The 22319-nt window shown below is 44.7% G+C and overlaps 1 protein-coding gene across 4 annotated transcripts in view; it reads right to left on the bottom strand.

The window, feature by feature from the left end:
* LRRC4C (leucine rich repeat containing 4C) overlaps window positions 1-22094 on the bottom strand; it is a 611700-nt gene extending 589606 nt beyond the window's left edge. For 2 of the 4 annotated variants that reach the window (XM_081891622.1, XM_081891624.1), the window contains exon 1: window positions 21332-22094. The gene's annotated coding sequence lies outside the window, so the exon portion shown is untranslated. The remainder of the gene's footprint in view (window positions 1-21331) is intronic. The other 2 variants (XM_081891619.1, XM_081891621.1) reach the window with 1 other exon arrangement.
* Between the last annotated feature and the right edge of the window lie 225 nt (window positions 22095-22319).

Below are 22319 nucleotides of genomic sequence, written 5' to 3'. Positions count from 1 at the left end.
CTGGGGTGCCCTCCCTGGCGAGAAAGTATTCAACCCCCTCCTCCCCCCATCTCGAGTCCAGTATCTCTGTGACCTCGTTGAGAGGTTCGGCCCTAGGCGACCCCCCCCCTCTTGGGTGCCCCTTTGCGTGGGTCTGGTACTGTTTCTGACTCTTGAAACCTGTGCGGGGCCTTGTAGGGAGTGAGCACCGACCTATGAAAGACCGGGTGCACTCTGGAGCCTTCTGGAAGGGCCAGGCGAAATGCTACCGGATTGATCCTAGCCTCAACTTGGTATGGTCCTAGCTGCCTGTGTCCTAGCTTCTTCTTGGCTAACGATCTGGCTGGCATCGCTTGGGCCGCTAACCATACCCAGTCCCCCACCTGGATGTCCTCTCCCGCCCTTCTGTGCTTGTCCGCCTGCACCTTATAGGCCTGCTTGGCCAGCTCCAAATGTCTCCGCAGCTCCTCGTGCACCTCTTGCAACTCTGCTGCGAACTGGTCGGCCTCTTGAGGCACCCCCTCTCCTGGCGCTATAAGTCTCGGAAAGGTTCTGGGATGACGGCCATTGTTCGCGAAGAAAGGCGTCACCCCGGTCGATGCGTGCTTCGTGTTGTTGTAGGCAAACTCAGCCATCGGCAGGTAGTCCACCCACGCTGCTGGTCGCTGATTGGCGTAACACCTCAGGTACTGCTGCATGATCGCGTTGACCCTCTCTGCTTGGCCGTTGGTCTGTGGATGTCTCGCCGACGCTAGGTCGATCTTGACGTGCAGGATACCCAGAAGCTTCTGCCAGAAGTTGGAAACAAATTGGCGCCCCCTGTCGGACAGGACGGACTGCGGTAGTCCATGCACTCTGAACACGTGGTCGATGAAGAGTTTGGCGGTCTGTTCTGCCGTCGCCACCTTGGCACAAGGAATGAAGTGCGCCATCTTGGTGAACAAGTCCACAACCACCAGCACCGCCGTCTTGCCCCTGGAGCTGGGCAGGTCAGTAACAAAGTCCAGTGCTACCCTCTCCCACGGTTGCTGCGGCGTTTCCAGCGGTTCCAACAATCCCGCCGGCTTCTGGTGTACTGGTTTGGACCTCTGACAGGTGTCACACCTGGCGACGTAATCCGCCACCTCTCCCCGCATCTGGGGCCACCAAAAGTCCCTGGCCACTAATTCTATTGTCTTCTCCTTGCTGAAGTGGCCCGCACTGGGGGCGTCGTGCAATTGCTGCAGAACCTTTGCGCGAAGTTCGTCGTTAGGCACGTAGAGGGCACCCTTGCGAGTTAAGAGTCCGTCCCACAACTGGAACTCATCGTCTCTTTGCGACCCGCTGCGGAGCTCCTCCATCTTGGACTGTGCAAATTGATCCGCTTGCAACGCGCGTCGCACCGCGTCCAGGTCGACTGCGATGGCAGCGCACGCCCACGCCTGTGGTGCGAAAATGTGCTTCGCTGCAATTGGTGTCGTCTCCTCCAGGTATTGCGGTTTCCTGGAGAGCGCGTCTGCTATAACATTGGAGTCTCCCGGGATGTATTCTATTTTGAAGTCGAAATCCGCAAAGAATTCTGCCCAGCGCATGTGTCTTTGGGTCTGCAGCCTTGCCGTTCGCCAATACTCTAAGTTCTTGTGATCCGTGCGGACCTGCACTGTGTGCTTGGCTCCTATGAGGAAGTGTCGCCACGCTTTGAAAGCTGCATGAATGGCCAACAGCTCCCTGTCCCATATGGTGTAGTTCCGCTCCGTCTTGCTGAGCTTTCGGGAGTAGAAGGCGCCCGGCCTCCAATTGCCTTGCGGATCCTCCTGCAGAAGGACGGCTCCAACCGCTCTGTCTGACGCGTCGGTTTCCACCCGCATGGGCCTGCCGGGATTCACGTGCAGCAGCTGCTCCTCGGAGGCGAAGAGGCTTTTAAGCTTCCGAAAAGAGCGCTCTGCCTGTTCCGTCCAAACGAACTTCTTCTTCTTGGAACTGAGGGTGTCCGTGATTGCTGCCGTCTCATTTGCAAAACCTTTGATGAATTTGCGATAAAAATTGGCAAATCCGATGAATCTCTGGACCTCCTTCCGATTGCGAGGGCTCTTCCAGTCCAACACCGCTTGAACCTTGACCCTGTCCATGGCCAGCCCCTCGTCGGACAGCTTGTAGCCAAGGAAATCCACCTCCGTCACATCAAACTGGCACTTCTCCAACTTGGCGTACAGCCTGTGCTCCTGCAACCTCTGTAGGACCTCCTTTACATCCTTCTCGTGAGCTTCCGGTGATTCCGAGAAAATCAGGATGTCGTCGAGAAAACATACACACTTCTTGTAGAGGAGTCCCGCCAGCACGTGATGCATAAATGCTTGGAAAACGTGGCTGCCATTTTGGAGACCAAACGGCATAACTCTGTATTCATACGTGCCTAGAGGCGTGAACATGGCAGTCTTCCACTCATCGCCCTTCCGGATGCGGATGAGGTTGTACGCTCCACGCAAATCCAACTTGGTGAAGATCTTCCCCTTCCTAACGGTCGCTAGGAGGTCGTCAATCTTGGGCATGGGAAAGGTCTTGGGCTTAGTCAGTCTGTTTATGAATCTATAGTCCACAATGAGTCTTTTTTGGGGCGTGTCCTTCTTCTTCACAAAGAAAACAGGACTCCCTCCCACTGCTTTGGATTCCCGGATGAACCCACGCTTCAGATTATGCTCTATGAACTCTCTGAGCTCTTGCATCTCGTCCTCAGACATGGAATACAGCTTTGCAGTTGGCAGCTGCGCCCCTGGCACCAGGTCGATCGCACAGTCGTAAGGCCTGTGAGGCGGCAACTTGTCAGCTTCTTTCTCGCAGAAAACCTCCAAGAATCCCTCGTACTTGTGAGGCACTGCCTGCACCATGCCCAGGTGCAGTTGCTGCTCAGCTCCTTCCTCCTGATCGGTTTGGATGCAATGCTGAGCACAATACGATGAGCAGAAGGTGATCTGCCGCTGGTACCACGCTACAGCGGGACTATGCCTCTCCAGCCAACTCATGCCTAACACAATGGGCGTGTCTGACAGGTGGGTGACATTGAAGCTAATGAGTTCTCGATGATTTCCAATCTGCATCACCATGGGAGGCGTCTGCTGCACAACTTGCCCTCCCAGCAATTTCCTGCCGTCCACTGTGACCACGTTCAGAGGCGTCGTTGCAGGCAGGAGTGCTATGCTATGCTGCTTGACAAATTGTATTCCCACAAAATCCGCATTGCTTCCTGAATCAATCGTGATGGGAACTTCCAGGGATTGTCCATTTGGCAGCTGAAGGGTCGCAGTGAGTTGCACTGCTGGTTTGGGTGGTAAAGGGTCTGTGCGTTGCAAGGATGCTGGGGACTGTTCTACAGATCCGCCTGGCTGAGCCCCAGTAGCTCCGCTTCCAGCCAGGCACTGTCGTTTCCCTGAGGCTGCTCTCTTTGCACCACTTCCGCTGCCACTGTTGCTAGAGCTGCAGTGTGTTTTTGGAGCCTCTGGGGGCACTCTTTCGCCATATGGTGTGCACTGTCACAGATGTAACATTTCCTGGTCCCTCTAGGAGGCTTCGCCTTCACTGCACCGGAAACAGGGGCTCTGGATGGTGTCTGAGCCCTAGCACCACCGATTTCCATCGGCTCTTGTCCTTGCCTCCCCAAGGGCGAGGGGTGCGTCTGGCTGAAGTCCCTGGGGACAAAAGGGGGGGTTCTCGCTGGTGCACGTGCCTGGGGTCCCTCCCCCTCGTGCCACGGGCGTCCCTCATGTCGGATTCCTATAGCCAAAGCCCGTTGCACTACGTCTTCTAGGGTCTGGGGTCTATCCCCCCTGGCGATCTCATCCTTGACGGGGGGGCTAAGACCTTCCCAGAAAAGATCTCTGACTGGTTTACTATCCTTCTCCCAGCCCAACGCAGTTAGTAATGCAAAGAACTCAGAATGATATTGACGTACAGTGGCTTTGCCTTGCCGCAGTCCGTGCATCTGTCTACGCGCAATATCCACATCCACAGAGGACTGGAAACAAGCATCCATCGTTTTAATAAATTCATCAGAATTGCGGCGGGCAGGGCCATCTTCGCGCCACAAATTGCGCAGCCAAGCTCTGGCCTCCCCATGCAGATGCGAAATTATGAACCCCACTCTCTCCTCCTCATCTTTAAAATCATGACGGAGTAAATGCAGTGCATACACGACGTCTGCCCTGAAGTTAGGGTAGTCTTGCAGGTTGCCATTAAAGTGCGTAGCTAGGGCGCCCCCCCGCCGTCCAAGTGCAACGCCCTCCGATCTGGAACCCGGGACCCCTGCCCTGCCCGCCTGCTCCCACCTTGTTCGCAGGTCCTGGCAAGCCTTGTCCAGTTCGTCATTCTTCTTCTGCGATGCAATGACTGCAGCTGTGAGTTCGGTAACTTGATTCCTCAGCGTAAGCAGCTGTTCCTCCGCGCTCATGGCTGCTCCCGTTGGTGAGCTTTGCAAAAAAAAATTTTTGCGTTCAGGAGAGGGGACTTACTGTCAGAGCCACCCGTTTGGTCCCAGCTCACAAGAGACCCAACTCCGATCCGGTTTATTTACAGAAAGTCTTTATTGAAGATCATGGTTGCGTTTACATTCCATCTTTGTGACTCTACGTCTGTAACGTTAGACCGCTGAAGTCCCCTCTGAATCTGTCCCGCCGAGGCACCAATTTAAGAGGCCAGTCCTGGACCACCTCTTCCTCTCCTTCCTTTTCCGCAGGGTCTTTCTGCCTCCCTGGGTTCCCCCTCGCCGGGACTCGCCCGAGGCTGAATCCTCTGACGCCTCTGCCCCCCTCCTTCTCGCTTTGGGGCCGGGCTCCTCCCCAGGGCTCTCCTCACTTCCGCGCGCCTCTACATTTGAACTTGGCGCGCGTACGTTGCTTCTGACCTTTCTCTCGACCGCTACACTGCTCCCGGTGCTGCTCTCCACCCCTTCCGGCTGAGCGCCCTGCTCCGATCTCCTTCCCCTGTCTCTTTCTTGCTCTGCTCCCTCTGACACACTGGTAACTCCACCCCCTTCACTCCGTTCCGGCTGAGAAGCCGGCTCCTGTCTCCAACTCCCACTGGGGCTTCTCCCTTCGCTCCCCTGCTCCTCACTGCTTCCCCCTTGTCCCCCCTTTGGTCTGACCAGGGGGGCCCCCTTTTGGGAGTCCTCTGACTCACTGGTCAGACTCATGGACGACCTTTGGGCATCGTCATCCTCCTCCTCATCTCTCTGGGATTCTTCCCCCTCGCTCTCTGTCTCCTCCCCCATCTGCTCTTCTCTCCCTGAAACCCTGACATATATGAACATGGTGTAACATTGGAAAATGTTGATTACTTCTCCTACTTCTCCTATCTTTCGACAAGGGGCTACATTTTGTTTACAAAGTTATTCTACTACCAACCTTACTGTATGCTTGTGAAACATGGACCACTTATAAATTCCATCTCCAACTCCTCGAAAGATTTTCACTGGTGTCTCTGAAATGTTTACACATCACTTGGGAAGACAGGCGAAACTAATACCAGTGTACTAGAAGAAGCAAAGATCACCAGTGTTGAAGCAATGATTCTTCAACAACAACTTCGTTAGACTAGTCAAGTGTGTGGATGCCTGATGATCATCTTCCAAAGCAGCTAATCTACTCTGAACTTAAAAATGGAAAGCGTAATGCTGATGGTCAACAAAAGAGGTTTAAAGACTGTCTCAAGGCAACTTTTTAAAAATGTAGTATAAACACATTTTTTGGGGAAACACTTGCCTGCGAGTGCTCTAATTGGAGAACAACCTTTACTGAAGGTCTCATGGGCTTTGAAGACACTCAAACTCAGGACACAAGGGAGAAACATGCTAAGAAGAAGGCACGCTTGGCAAATCCACATCATGATCATCTCTCACCTGGATGTCCCCACTATGGAAGGACATGTGGATACAGAACTGGCCACCACAGTCACTTACAGACTCATTGTTAAAACCGTGTTTATGGAAGACAATCTTACTCAGCTACAAGTATTCGCCAAAGAAAGAAGAATATATATATATATATATATATATATATATATATATATATATATATATATATGCTTTCGTAGATTTTCACGGGTACAGGAATGCAGGTTTTGGTGTCCTCGGGTGTCTTCCCGTGTAAAAGTTGGGGTGTCTAGGCGACGTTTCGACGAGGTCTCACTCGTCATCTTCAGGCTGGTGCTTTCGGCTTCTTGTTACTGGAACAGAGCAGGATCTCAGTGTTTGAGTTCCTATAAATACTGTTGAGGGGGTGTGGTGTATAGCCTCCAATGTTCTGGGCAGAGAGGAAGTTCCCAGGCTAGTGTGCCTTTTCTTCTTTTGTTCCTTAATTACTTGAGGGATATCTTGAGTGATTTCTTGAGTGATATCCTGAGTACCACTTAGGTGGGTCATTAGGTGTGGATTAGTTGCTAAAGTCTTTGTGTCTTGACCTCTTGAACTTTGTGAAGAGTTTTTCTGAGAAGATGGCTGTACTGCACTTAGTTGTGCTCTGGCTTGGCTTCGTGTATAGGGGCGAGCTGTGGTTTTGTGGCCTGTGTCAGCCAGATCTGTGTAGGGGTTGCAGGGGGGTGCAGCATCCGGAGGTGCCACCATGGTTTGGCTGCTGGATGGTGTCTGTAATTTATCTGTGGAGAGGGTCTGGGTTTGGGTCTGGTGTGGTTGATTGGTGATGGCGTTCTGTGTGCCTCTGGATCTGGTGTCAGTTTTTGTGGGGAGGGCTAATTTCCAGATGTCTGGCAAGCGGGATGTGTCGTCACGCTTGTTCATGTTGTGAGGGTGTTTCTCTATCTCGATGCCCAGCCACGTACATTGGACAAACAAACAGACGAATAAATGCACGTATCGCAGAACACAAGAATGCCGTCAAAAAAGAAGAAAAAACTTCCTCTCTTTTCCAACACATGAAAGAAACAGGACACGAAATTAATTTTGCAGATTCCAAATTGCTCTTTAACATGGAACATCACCACAAGAGAATAATCATGGAAGCCATCGAGATAGAGAAACACCCTCACAACATGAACAAGCGTGACGACACATCCCGCTTGCCAGACATCTGGAAATTAGCCCTCCCCACAAAAACTGACACCAGATCCAGAGGCACACAGAACGCCATCACCAATCAACCACACCAGACCCAAACCCAGACCCTCTCCACAGATAAATTACAGACACCATCCAGCAGCCAAACCATGGTGGCACCTCCGGATGCTGCACCCCCCTGCAACCCCTACACAGATCTGGCTGACACAGGCCACAAAACCACAGCTCGCCCCTATACACGAAGCCAAGCCAGAGCACAACTAAGTGCAGTACAGCCATCTTCTCAGAAAAACTCTTCACAAAGTTCAAGAGGTCAAGACACAAAGACTTTAGCAACTAATCCACACCTAATGACCCACCTAAGTGGTACTCAGGATATCACTCAAGAAATCACTCAAGATATCCCTCAAGTAATTAAGGAACAAAAGAAGAAAAGGCACACTAGCCTGGGAACTTCCTCTCTGCCCAGAACATTGGAGGCTATACACCACACCCCCTCAACAGTATTTATAGGAACTCAAACACTGAGATCCTGCTCTGTTCCAGTAACAAGAAGCCGAAAGCACCAGCCTGAAGATGACGAGTGAGACCTCGTCGAAACGTCGCCTAGACACCCCAACTTTTACACGGGAAGACACCCGAGGACACCAAAACCTGCATATATATATATATATATATATATATATATATATATATATATATATGCTTTATTGGTTTTAAAAACTGTTTAACATAAGTAATAAACAGAAAATGAAAATGAAAATAAACAAACATACATTCATTCCATAGTTGGTGCTTGTTGTATATAACATTTTGTAGTTGGATTCAACATGACCTCCGGTCCCCCCATTTTGGTTCCCAGATTATATTCTTTATCTGCACACTAAACTTTGTCTCCTCTAGGTTGTTTCAATTACATTAATTTTACAAGATTCTCCTACTATTACATGCAGAAAGTCATTCCAGACCTGCCAACGGATTTATATTTTTGCAATGTTCTTTTAAATAAACTCTGTATACATCCCACTCTCTGTTGAATTTTTCATTGGTACCATCTCGGAACCTTGCTGATATTCTGGCTAGATCTGCATATTCTCACAATTTGTTTTGCCAGTCTAATTTGGATGGGATAGCTTCTCCTTTCCAAACTTTTGCAATTAAAATTCTCGCTGCCAATGTGGCATAGATGAAATCCCAAAGAAATTAAACTCTGCATTGTCTACACTGATTGGCAAGCAGTTCTCCAGGGTTACAGACAGGGAACATCCCTAACCCTATCTTCAGATAACAGGGATTGAACCAGGGACCTTCTTCATATAATGCTGACACTGAGCTGCGGCCTACAGGTGATCATTTGGTTTTAAACCAGGCCTGTCCCACTCCTTTTGAATATAAAATAAGTTATGTGTGTCTTTCAGTGCAGCTTCCTTTGAGCTCAGGGCTGTGAGTTCTGGAGCCCCATACAACCTGTATCTTGGGGCTAGGCAGAGGGAATGGTCCATTTGCCTGCTGCCCTGTACTCTCCATCTCTTCTCTTTTGTTTAATTGCCATTTCATCCCCCATGCTGCAACAGGTCCACGCCAAAGCACATTTCCCTCTACATCTTGCTCCAGAGTGCTGATTCTACCCTATGGAGTCTCAGAGTTATGGTAAAGCAACATCATTCATGTGCAACCCAGACACCAGCCTGTCTCCCCTCCTCCTCACAATCACATTACTTGGTGCTTTGATCAGTGATTGGGTGTTTTCCCAGGAGCCAAAGAAGCCCACAACAAACAGAAGTGTGTGACCTTATTTCTGTAATTGGAAGTTGTTCAGAACTGTTTTTAATGCAGTGTTTTAATGTTGTGTTTCAGTGCTCAGTTGGAAGGCTCAAACTGTGCTGATTCAGTAGCCTTGTCAGATTCAAGGCATCATTTGATGAGACGGTCGTCAAGTGAAGAGCATGCACTTGGGAACTCATGCACGTAGGAATTATCTTATGTGCTGTGCAAATGTCTATGAGATTTTGCCCAAAATGCTGTTTGTAAACTTAAGAAATCAATGCTAAGGCCGAGCTAAAACAGCTTCCCATTTTAAATTGATTTATTTTAAAGATGTATGCCTCCTCTCTTGGTCCTAACAAATAATGTATTCTTCAAACCTTATATCACTGTTCAAAAGCATCCCCTTAACAAATTGGAACAATACCCATGTAAAGGATCTTCTATTCATTTATACAACCATATTTTGCTCTGCCTCCTTGTGTCTTAATGTGTTTTGTTTTCCCTCCGTTACATTGTTACATAGACAAACCTATATGATCTTGATGTGATTACCATTTGTGATTTTAATGTATTTTTAGTGCATTTTTATTTAAGTGATTTTGATTTTCAACTGTCGGGTGCAATTGTGCATAGGGATTAAAAGAATGGAATATAAATGTCTAAAGAAACAAACATATAAACAAATATAGCAATCCTAGGCAGGCATACCAACTCAGAGCAAGGTCCATTGAGTTCAATGTCCCAGACAATGCTTTCTTTTTGTAAAATACAAGGTGCTGGTGGTACTCATAGCTTGATAAAAGTGCTGTTGGTGCCAGGACAAAATGGCTCACCTGTGTCTCTTTTAGAAACAGGATTACTTTCCATAGCAACCTTCATTCATGTTGCACTTGCACTGAATTGACTGAAATTACCATCTACCCCCCCCCCCAAAAATTCTTCCTAGAATTGTGAACTTCAGCTGAAAGCTCTTGTGTAAATTCAGGTAGAAGTATTGTCATACCTCAAGTTGCGTTTGCTTCACGTTGCATTTTTTCAGGTTATGAACATAGCAAACCTGGAAGTGTTTACTTCCGGCTTTGTGCATGCGCAGGAGAGATCTGCGTGCTTCACGCATGCGCAGGAGCACTCTATCATGTCATGCGCACCCGCAGAAGCGGCGCTCTACTTATGGACTTTTCAGGGTGTGAATGGCACCACGGAATGGATTATGTCTGTAAGTAGAGGTACCACTGTACTCTGTAGACTTATGGGATTAATATGGAAGTTCCATATACCTTCTCTTCCATCAGATTTACACGGGTGTAGTTTTTTAAAATCCATCTTTATTCCAAACAGTGGGACATCTATTCAATCACACAAATGTCACACTCTACTTAGTACCCATTATATAACACGACATTTGGTTTGGAGCAATACTTTACAAGCCTTACTGCAGCTCCTTAAAACAGAAATCTTCATTCACAGCTTTAGGGTTTCCGGGTATGCCCTCTGCCTATTTGGATGGGAGGTTCAAACAACATTCTACCTCACCAAAGATTTTGTATCTGTGAGTCCAGTGTTGAGGATATCTCACACTACTTACTATGATGCCCCCAGGTATCAATTTCTCACCTGTATCCTCTGCTCCTTTTGTGTGCATGCACACTTCTTCAGATACACTGAAACAGAAGTCACCATAAGGGTAGTAGGAGATGGGTGATTGACTCAATGGCTATGGAAAACCTGTCAATCACCCATCTCCTACTACCCTCCTGAGGAAAACCCCACCACACCCTCCCACTATATATAAGGGTCTGGTGACTTCTGTTTCAGTGTATCTGAAGAAATGTGGATGCACACACTTAGTTGGTCTCTAAGGTGCTACTGGACAATTTTTTAAATTTTATTTTTATATATTTCGACTGCGTCGGACGAACACTGCTACCCACCTGAATACTTAGATAAGTCAACCAAGGATCTGACTCAGTTTAAGGCTGCTGGATGGTGGGATGGGGGTGTGTAAGGAATGCATTCAGAGCCACATAATTACTAGAGATCTATTTGTTCTCATAGAGTTAGATAGTTAAAGCTGTCACTTCAGGACTATCACATTATTGTCTGGAAAATTCCCTCTGGACCAACACATGAGAGACACACTGTTTTCTGGTAATTGTTCAAAGATAGAAACTATCACACCTGGTGAAGCTGTTGCTAGGGTCAAAAGCAGCAACTGTGAGTTTTCCAAATGGTTAATTTTTTGTTGTATTGAATCATCACATATTTTCCTTATTCCATCTTATTAAAGTGACAGGATTCCAACAGATTGAGAATTGTTCTCAATGTGACTGCCTGGCTCTACTTACTCTATCCACCTCTATGTAGGGGTTTGAAACATCATGTTACACCCAGGGATAAGGGTGGCATTATGGTCTAAACCACTGAGCCTCTCGCGCTTGTTGATCAGAAGGTCAGCAGTTTGAATCCTTGTGGCAGGGTGAGCTTCCATTGCTCTCTCCCAGCTTCTGCCAGCCTAGCAGTTTGAAAGCATGCCAGTGCAAGAACAGAAATAGGTACCACTGCAGTGGGAAGGTAAACGGCGTTTCCGTGTGCTCTGGCTTCCATCATGGTGTTTTGTTGCGCCAGAAGTGGTTTAGTCATGCTGGCCACATGACCCGGAAATCTGTCTGTTGACAAATGCCGGCTCCCTCAGCTTGAAAGTGAGATGAGTGCTGCACCCCATAGTCACCTTTGACTGGATTTAACTGTCCAGGGGTCCTTACCTTTTCTTTTTTTAAAACTATGTGCATTGAAGTGAAACAATAAGTATAACAATGAACTTGGGGCAAAAGAGAGAGAGAGCAGTAGTGAGTTATTTGTATTGATCGGAAGATATTTGCATTTACTTTGCAATAAATACTGTGCAGTGAAAGATACGGCTCCTCTGTGTTTTAATTAAATCGTCTAAAAGGCAAACTTCAGATCAAGCAATCTATTTAATAGTTAAATTCTCCTGCATAAGAGATCTTCTCCTACACACACACACACACCAGAATCTCACACTCTCAGTGTGTCTGGGAAGGATGCAGTATTAGTCATCAATGCACTTAGATACTCTACTTTGGCACCATCCTGAATAACTACAGGTATGCAATAAGTGAAGAGGATTTGTCTTCAGGATTCAGGTTAGACGATCCAGGACTTTTAGTGCTTCACTTGGAAGAAAGATGCTCTCCCCAGCACAATGTCAATGACAGGCTGCATGAGCTGCATATTAATGTACTGCTGAACACTGCCAGTTTTCTCAGAGGCTCTTTTGTGAATAGAAGAGTCTACACTGGCAGACAGGTGGGGAAATGCAGCTACTATATTGCCAGTAACATGTTAAGATCATCAACGTTTCCTTGATGAGAAAGGCTTCGCCATACATAGCACTATTTCAGCTGAGAGCTCAATCCCCAACAAAGTATGAGGAAAGCCAACAGAGAAAACAGAAGACGCTTCTTCACTCTTTGACTAATGTGGATGAATGAAGGGGTGAGATCTAATAAGGCATTGCCAAAGAGGATTTTGCATTCCATTTTGTTCCTGAGGAATACACAGACAGAACTAAACATGGGTTACAATGCACCTTGACTGTTTTTGCTGTTCTGCTTTAGGCATCAAAATGCACATCTACTCAAAAGTAAGCCTCACTGAGTTCAATGTGACTCACATACCGGAAGATGTTACACATTTCCAACATAAGAAGCACAATTGAAGGCCTAGTTTTCAATGGCTAAGTTACCATTACTAGGAAGTAGGTTCTTTCCCTATACTTCAACCCACATAAGTGAAAGTTAGACATTCGCAGAGATGGAGAAGAATTCAAGCATCATATTCAAGTGCACTGGAATTTTGAGGATAAGAACAGATCAACAACCTCCAAATCATGACCCCATCTTCACTGCCAAGGAACCCAGGATATGGCTATGTGTGCCTGGCTTCAGTAACACAAATGTGTGCCCATGCACAGAGCATTATCAATGTTCCTTGTAAATACATGCCTTCCCTCCATGCATAATCACACACACCTGTCATAACAGCAGATATTTTGCTGGTTGAGAATAAGTGGTTTCAGAGTTTGTTAAAAGAGGCACAATGCTTTTTATGTGGCTTTAGCCTGTGAGTGACATTTCATTCATTCATTCATTCATTCACAAACTGCACAGGGCTAAAACAATAATGGGGAACATGTGACAATCACCTCCAGCCAGCATGGGCAATGATAAGGGGAAATGGGAGTTGATCCAGCAACATCTGGATGGCTACCAGTCCCGTCCCCCCATCACTGGCCTAGTCACAAACTTAACAGGAGTAACTAGAGTGCAAATGCAACACAGCACTGCTTTGCATTCATGTGGTGGTAGCAACAACAACAACAACCCTATCCTACTGGGTTGCCTTGCAATTCACAAATAGTGGTACAAGTCTCATTAACCTTAATAGGGGTTGTGCATTGGAACTTTACAACATCTTCAGAACCAACCAAAAGGAGAAAATAATTTGTATTTTTTACAAAGTGAAGGAGACTTTTAAGTCTTTTAAAATCAACTTGCAAATGCCAACTTCTTATGAGCAAGGGAGGGGAGGGGTAGTTACCATTCTCCTCTGTCACTGTTCTCAGGACTGGGAAAAGCTGCTTATTCTATAAAGCTGATTGCCAGGGAATCCTGGTTTTGTGAGTACTTTTATGGTTTCTGAGGACTAACCTCCTACAGAATAAGGGTCACAAGGTTATCCAACAGATGTCAGTGGCAAAGGAGAAAATAAAAGCATGCACACCTCTGTACCGGGTTGGTTGTAAGGTTCTTTGATGGACTTCTGCATTATATCCAACTTAGGGACTTCAGGAGGTGTTGCCCTTCTCTCCAACCATATGATTGACAATTGCGGGACCAGGAACGGCTGTGAAGATGTCATGGCTGACTTCCTACTATTGGTATTTGGGCTTTTGGTATTTCCATAGATTTGCTTGTTGTCGTACTTCACATGACCTTACCAAGAATACAGGCACCATCCTAAGACATGGCCTAGATATACATGAAGCTACTGCTGTGCTGAATCTAAGCAAGTCTGGATCTAGTTAGTACCTGGATAGATGACTCCTTGGGAACCAGACGTATACCTTGGGTTCCATGATGGAAAAAATGGAATATAAATGTCAGAATATAAATGAAAATGTAATGGATTGACCTTTGCATATGTAGGGTTGGTATGCATCACTGAGTTTCTGCCTTTTCTGGCATTGCAGACCACATTGACTCAGCCTATACATGCCCAGATTGTATGGTGTGGATACTACAGTTTTGCTCTGTGAGCAGAGAGGGTCTTCCATTCATGGAGCTTATGTGTGCAGGGCCTTCAAAGTTACGCTAAACTTTTCAGCATCTGCCATTCACCATCACTGGCCACCAATATACATGTTAATGTAATATGTGAAAGAAGAACACTGGTACAAAAGAGGCAATTATGGTTAAAGATTCCTGCAAAATAGCCTTGAAATTCAAGCATCACAAAAATAGTCTCTTCCAAAAAGCTGGCACAAGAGGCAAAGAACACACAGTATTCACCATCTGGTTTCCAAAGTCTGTATTTAGTACAGTTTATCCTCATATTGAGCTGCTTCTAACACAGCTTAATAATACAGAAAACTTTTCCTGGGCTACCTTCAGCTTCTGACTTAAGTAGACTTTATAGTGTTTAGTTTCATCCTCTGGCTGACTGCATAATAATGAAGAAGTCTTTCCAAAATACAGAGGTCTGGAGAGATTAAGAGGCAAGGAGTATGCAGCCTGATTTTAGGTATGTGTCTTCAAGCAATTCCTATGAACCTCAGTGATGCTTACTTCCATACAGCATAGCATTGCAGCCTTGGTGAATTTTGTTCAGAGGAAGGTTTAATAGCATGCTAAATAGAATGTATACCTATTGTGATCAAAGGCTAAGGCCAGCAGGTCTGTTTTGTAGCTGGACATAGCAGCTATATCCAGAAGGCTTTAACCTACACTCAACTTACTTGTTGGTGCTCCCAAAATAATTCCATGATGGGGATAAATATTCATGTTCTGCAAATCAATAACTAATGTGTAGCAAGTGCACACCATTCTACAGCACTGTTGGGGAAGCTGTGGCCTTCCAGATAATGTTGAATTACAACTTCCATCATCTCTGTCCATAGGTCATGCTGGCTGAGAATTATGGGACTTGAAGTACAACAACATCCGGAGGATCACAGGATCTCCACCCCTGTTCTGCACTCAGGAGCACATTAGTACTTGCATTTTTAGTTAATTTTCCTGTGCCTGACTGTTTTGTTCTGAAGCGTCTGCAATTTCACATTGTTTTTGTTGTTTTTGATGATTTATTTAAGTATGCCTCTCATTTTGTTATATTGCTTTATTTTAAGATATTGTAGGCTGCACTGAATGGTCCTCTTGCCTAGAAGACCAAAGTTAGGATATAAATAAGTAGTCTATAGAAACTGCTGTAAGAAGATGGAGTTAGCAAAATAATCATTGATGGGGAAGGGATTAGGCAGCCTCTGCTAACATGAATTACAATGTCTGCTACTGCATTTTATATGTGTATAGAGATAGACAATTTGGACATCACATGCCATTTGCTCTGAATAGAATCATTGCATGTAGTACAGCAATGTTGTTCATGAGTTCTGTCCTAGACTGGCTTGTTCTGGTCACTGTTATGCTGTTGCTACTTCTGTACTCTAAGAAGTTAAACACATAGCCAATTTTCTGCAAATGAACTCTCTAAAATGTTTCAATGGAAAATCATTATTTTTAAAAAAATCCTGGGTTCAAGAAGGAATTATGTTTAAAGAACCTCAACAACAGCACATTTACAAATTACATAAACACTGTTAACAGATGATTGAACACATTTATACTTTCACTTGGGTCAAATGAACTACTGATATTGCCAACTGATTCTTGTTATTTAAGACTGTTGGATTTAATAGGGCTTACTCGCAGGTAAGCAAATAAGTCTAGGATTACAGCCTTAGGCATCTATCACACTGATACAGGCGGCAATCATTTTAGGCTTGTGCAATTGACATGTGATAGCCAACGTGTGGGTCCTTTTGGACCCAGAAGGTGGAATAGGGAGGTGGAGGTGGGAAGAATTGGGTTGGAACAGGGGCAGGGTGGGGGAAATGGGGACAGGGCAGAATGGGGTGTGGTGCACTTATATGCATTCCACTGACGCACACTGGGGCCAGGAATGGAGCCCCCATGCAAAATGGTCACCACCTGTATACTGCTTAATATTTGAGAATTTCAAAGGCGTGTCCAAAACCCATATGATAATAAAAAACCAAATAAAAATGATACAATACATGGTAGTAATATAAATTCCCCCAGGGTGACCCACAAAAACACACACACCAGACAATAGCAATGATCCGGGAATGCTTGAGCAAACAGAAAATACTTTGGTGTGTTCCAAAAACATATAGTAATAAGTGCATGCCTTAGTTTTAAAGGGAAGTAAGTCCACACGGCAGATGCCACCACAATAAAGACCCTACTTCGAGTGGCCTCTGGTTTAATTTCAGGAGAGTGTGGCAACATCAGCAGGGCCTCTGAAAATCTCAGTGACCCAGAATGCTGTTGTGCATACCGTATCTAGAACCTAAGTAAGTAATTTCTAAGTAATTAAACCACACTTCAGAGGTTCTTCATTGTTCCTCATATCTGCTCACAGTCAGATTCATGGGTCATGGATGGGCCCACATTCTGCTTTGACAGTAGTGTCACACTTTTCAAGAAGCAGGCAAAGCGACATTGTGTGAATGAACATAAAGGCATAGTAAGGACCAGTCTGCCCCCATCTATCAGCCAGAAAAGAAGCAGCTTTCCCAATGTTTGCTTTTCTCTTTCCTCCCCATCCCCTTTTCATTTTGTAGCTCATGTATTAGACTGTGAGTCTTCAGGCAGGTCTGTCTTATTTTTAATGCATGTACGGTGGTTAGAAAATTGTAGGTGCTTTATCAGTTTTAAATGATCATTATTTATTATTTTCTTAAAATGGAATTCTGCAAGAGCAAGGATGATTGCTTTTACTTCCTTAAAATAACCATAATTTGAATGCGTACAACTCAAATGAGAGCATCCCATGTTTCAGCTTCCCTGCCATTACTCATTAGATTCATGAAATACTGTTTGATGAATAGCTATTAGCCTATTCAATAAATTTTCCTCACTGTACATCATTTTAGAAGCTTAGAGTTTCAAAGTATTCTTGCAACCAAACCCATCTACCAATAGTGCAATGACCCAAAACACCAAGAATTAGTAGATGAGAAAGTGGTGAAACTACCACCAAATTATAAATAAGGTTTTGTATCTATTTTATAAAGCAACAGTGTTTACTTGGGACCCTTTTCACTTTTAAAAAAACTTATCTGGTATGTGCTACATGATCTTCATGTGCACATTTCTTAAGGAAGTGTCTTGCTGAACCAGGCAATGGTCCACTTTGTCTTCCATCCCTTGCAAGAATCCCAGCAACCATAAACTGCTAGATATCTAATGTGGTTTACATTCTGCCATCCCTAGCATAGAGAACTGTTGATACGAGTTCTGAACACTTGATATGTAGTTACTATTGACAAGATGACTTGGACTAGTCAACGAGACAGTTTTAGAGCAGAGCAAACAAACAGTGCTAGAGTTAGGCATTTTACACCTGATGTGAAAGGTCCAGGTCACACCCTTTGCTTTGGGCAGGAGCTAATAAATTCAGATGGGGGTGGCTAACTTTTGGCTCTTCAGATGTTGTGGGATTTCAACTGCTTCAACTTCACCCAGCCTGACCTATAGTCCGGGATGATTGGAGCTGTACTGATCTAAGGCATCACTGATTTAAGAAATACAAAATGCAGAATGATGCTTTCCTTTTGGAATCTGATGCTTGAAGCGACTGCTTCTTGGTAAAACTGACCAGAAAAAGTTTTAAAAGGTGTAAATGCATAGGTCCAAAAGTCTCTTCAGGAGCCAATTGGAGCAAAACACTTCATAAAGGACAAACAGCAAAAAGGTGCTCTAAGTTCAGAGAGCTCAAAGGGGGTTTAATGAACTAGGTACCTAGGTCACTGGGATGGTGTCCTTATGAGACTGCTGTTTCAAGGAGTGGGAAGATTACATTCAGGCTCTTTAATAAGTTTTATCCTAGGCATCTGCTGAAGGAAAGAAACATGAATAAGTTGGCTGTTCTGAAATGAGCAGAAAGTTATGAGGGGAATTAAATAATTCTATATGCAATAAAAACAATTTCCCAGTGGTTCTTATTTTAACACCCATTTTTTCCCATTGGCAACCACACCATCTGCATAATTTGATTCACTACAAGGGAATTTTATTGTCAAAAAAAGATGAGCACAGTGACTTTAGGTGTAACTCCTTCGACTATCACAGCTGTTCAATTTGTCACCAATTCCACCACCATCACTTCCATGGGACATACTATTCCATACTAAGAAGACATAATTAACCACTTGGCTGTACGCATCATCCTCAGCCCACACAATTTGTGTTTTTGGTAGATCAATGTTTGTTTGTTTCCCATTTAGCATTCCAAGATGACCTTGCCAGTTGTCATCCCAGCATGTTTCAGAGGAAAGGAAGAATTCATGTGTAAAGTGCCTAGGGTTTTGGGATGTGGAGCAAGAGTCATAGGGCCTGGAGGGCTAAATGATTTCAACAGCAAAAGGAACAACTGAGTGATCATACCTTACTCAAGGAGGAAGAAGCAAACTTTAAAAAAATTGTTAACCACATTTCTTAAAATGTTTGGATAATATGTTTTCAGATTTCCATTTCGCCTACATCTTTGCTGAGGACTGTTCACTGCAGTGTCACTTTACTTTGGTTTGTGCCATCTCAGAGACTTTCCCATAGCAACACATTGACAAGTACCAGAATATAGAAAGGTGCACTTTTACATAATACTTGAAGCAATATACCCACAGAATGAACTGTGGTATCTTCTGCAGTGTTGAAATGGGGGGAAAACATACACACTTGAAAAAGAAAATCCATACCTATAATAAACCAAGTAAAACACTCTCTGAGACCATATACAAGTTTCTATTTTACTTCCCAAAATGCTCCTGGATTTTCATAAATCAGCTAGTTTGCCACAGAATATGCCAGTACCGCCTTTTTATTGGCTGAGGTGTAGTTCTGCAATACAGTCTAGCTCTGCTGGATTTTAAAGGATAATTGAGTAGGTGTGTGTGTGTGGGGGGGACATCAACATTTAAATGTACCAAAACAGTTTTGTTGGGTTTTAATGCTACATTCTCATTGGCACATTACTCTGGAGTACGTCTCATTGAACTTAGCAAGCCTTACTTCCAAGTTAATATGTTTGCTATCTGACGGTGAGTTATGAATGTCTAGATTTGAAATCCTATCCAGTATGACTTTCAGATAACTTACACTGATTTGAAATCCAGGTTGAAAATGGAAATAATGCAGTGTTACAAATTGTTTTTTTAAGAGGCACCCAACAAATACTAACAGGCAGACAGCATTGCAGGACAGAAATGCTTCTCACTTTCATATGATAATTTCATGCAATTTGGTCCAACTACAAATGACAGCATCATCTATTCACCTATTTAGCAACTCAATGATTGCCTCATGTCAAGTAGAAAGTCTTTCCAAACTCCTGCTGAGGACAGCTCGACCTCAGTAAGTAAAAGCACAAGACTGTCTCTTGTTACCTCTCTGCACCTTTAGATTTGATATCCTCAGGGTATCCCATGCAACATCAGTTTCCTCCATCACCTTAGATCTTTGTATCTCAAAAGACACTGTTTCGAAGATGTATGTAAAATGTTTTCAAACCCAGAAAATGAATACCGTCACGAAGCATTTGCAATCCTTGTGTTGAATGGAAGGACAGGCAGTTTGTAGAAGAAATGCCAAAGCAAAACAAATCTAAAGTAAATGTCATCTTAACTAGAGAGAGATTGGAATGTCATATTTCAGAGCAGCAACACGAATGGCAGGCTGGCATATTGCTTTCAGGAGATGAAAAGGAAAATGCATCTGGGTTTACCTTACCTTCTTTAAACACCTCCCCCTCTTCAATCTATTTTCTGCAAAAACAATCACTAAACCTTCAAGGAGAAAGTGACAGGCAAGCCACACACACACACACACACACATGGCATCACTAGGCGCTTTGATTTGTGCTGTGACAGAGCCTTTTTATTAAGTTTTCAGTTTAACTGTACCACAGCCTTTAAGGAAATAAAACTCTCTTTATTGAACATATTAAATAAAAAGGCAATCAAGTAGTTTTGCCTTTATTGATAGGTTAAGTATCAAATATCACCATTTAAACATTATATGTATATAGACTTGCATAAAAAGATCGCTCGTGACATGATGCAACCTCTGCCTTTTCCTAACTGTATACATCTCACATCCAATGAGTGTCTCAAACTGCATCCAATAATTCACATGTATGCACTAAGATGGAGCAAGATATTCCCAGCAAGCCCTCTTGGGAACCGTTACTCCTGTATTTACAGAAGGTTCCTCAGCCTCTTGAAAAACCAATGTGATGTCAGTGTGGCAATCAAAATACTCCGGTGAAGGAGTCCTTTCGTGTCACTCCACTGCAATCACATTTCACTCTGAAAGACTAATTGCAAGGTGGAAAAGGCTAAGAGAATCTCAGATCCTTCACTTCAACACCTGTACACGAAGCAAGGATGAACATGAAAGCTAAACCACCAGACTCAGGGAAACAATCTGTCACAGTAAACCACAGTGGTCCAAGTGTTGCTTTAGATGTATATATGCATCTCACCTTCGCACAAACATTGAAAGGGGCTAGGAAAATCAGATGTGGCTAACATACTGACCAGGCAAGAAAAAGAAAGACAGCCTATGAAGATAAATCTGTGCACCCAAGTCCCACCAGCGACACAGACATCACAGAGAAACTTTATATAAGAAGCAGCAGCTCACAAACCCTGACTAATTCCCATTTTGCTATCAATCTACACTAGCCAAGAGTAGCAGGAGCAGCTTTCTGAACCCACATATCCATCATTTCAGCTGAGCAGGCAGAAATGCACAGAGGAGGAAGGGGTAAAAAAAAAAACCCAGTACCAGCTAAGGGAACACAAGGACTCAAATCCAAGTTAATGCCTCAATAGAGGTAGGCTATAGGAAGGTAGGCTATTAGTGTATACTATACACTTATTTTTCCACAAGCCACAGAAATCCTCTAAAACAAGCTTTCAAAATACATTTTCAAAACATTGTGCATCAGCAGTATGCAAGATTCTTTGAAAGGTGCTATCCTGCCCAGCAAAGAAAGAGCAAAGGAGTTGTAAAAGACAAGCACTTGAACCTAGAGGCAACTCCAGCATGGCATAAGGCACTCTCTCTATATACCCAAATCTCTTTTTCAACCATGGAAAAAATCTCATGGAACAGAAAGAAAAAGGAAGGAAGGAAAAGGTGGCAACACCTCTTGACTTACCTTTCTGGTAGTTCCCCCTGTTAATAAAACTTCTCCAAGGGCAATTAAAATTCCTCCAGCTGTACCCGAAGTCACACAGGAGCACAAAAATTAGTTTTCAGATGGTCCACCATTTCCTGACCATCCAACCCTGGGGAGGGGAGGGAGAGAAAAGGTGTCCAAGAGACTTTGCCAAAAGTAAGTCCAGAATTCAAACACTATTGGGGGGGGGTAGGAATCAGTGGCCCAATGATAGAAATCCCCCCTCTGCACGATACACCTTGCTCCTTGCTCACCAAAACTGTATAGCAAAACTGTCAGTGGTAAGCCTCCAATAGCGGCTGTGTATGCTGCAGATGGTACGTCTCACTGTTACCTTCCCTGATGGGTAGAGGTTTCAAAGAACGGCAAATGCAGGGAGCCCCCCACCCCCTCAAAAAAGCCAGGTGGACTGCCAGCCACTCACTCACGCTGTCTAATTAATCAAGAGAGGGACGGATTGGTCACCAGAGGCACCTCCTGCCAGGGTGCACGGGATTATGGCAAGGTTATTAATCTTGCTTTGCTGCATCCCCCCTCCACCCCCTACATCCAGCAGCCTGCATTGAGATGATTGCCAGCTCTGTCTCTGTCCCTGTTCTACTGCATTTTGCTCAGCCCTCCCTTGCTGCAAGTGAAACACAGTGGAGAGAGGAATACTAATAAGGTGGTTAGCTACAGTTTCTTCAAGGCATTCTACGTAGTCTGTGTGCCTCTCTCTCTCTCTCTCTCTCTCTCTGTGTGTGTGTGCACACAAGTGTGTGAGGAAGAGAGCAGGTCTGTGCCTGCATGTTTTCTAGGGGAGGGGGGGAGCACTCTGTGAATTCATTTGCACTTGCTCCATGAAGGCAGCTTCCACATTTGGCAAAGGAAGAATTTATTTGGATTACTTCTGTTAAGGAAGATCAGAGGCAGGGATCTTATTTGATAGATGATATAAAGGAGAGTGAGTGCTCAATTCCCTGGAAGC

Source organism: Podarcis melisellensis (genome assembly GCF_964234715.1).
Source record: "Podarcis melisellensis genome assembly, chromosome: 1".
In the NCBI taxonomy this organism is placed as follows: domain Eukaryota; kingdom Metazoa; phylum Chordata; class Lepidosauria; order Squamata; family Lacertidae; genus Podarcis; species Podarcis melisellensis.
The sequence above is the reverse complement of the archived record's forward strand: the minus strand, read 5'-3'. Positions and strand labels throughout refer to the sequence as shown.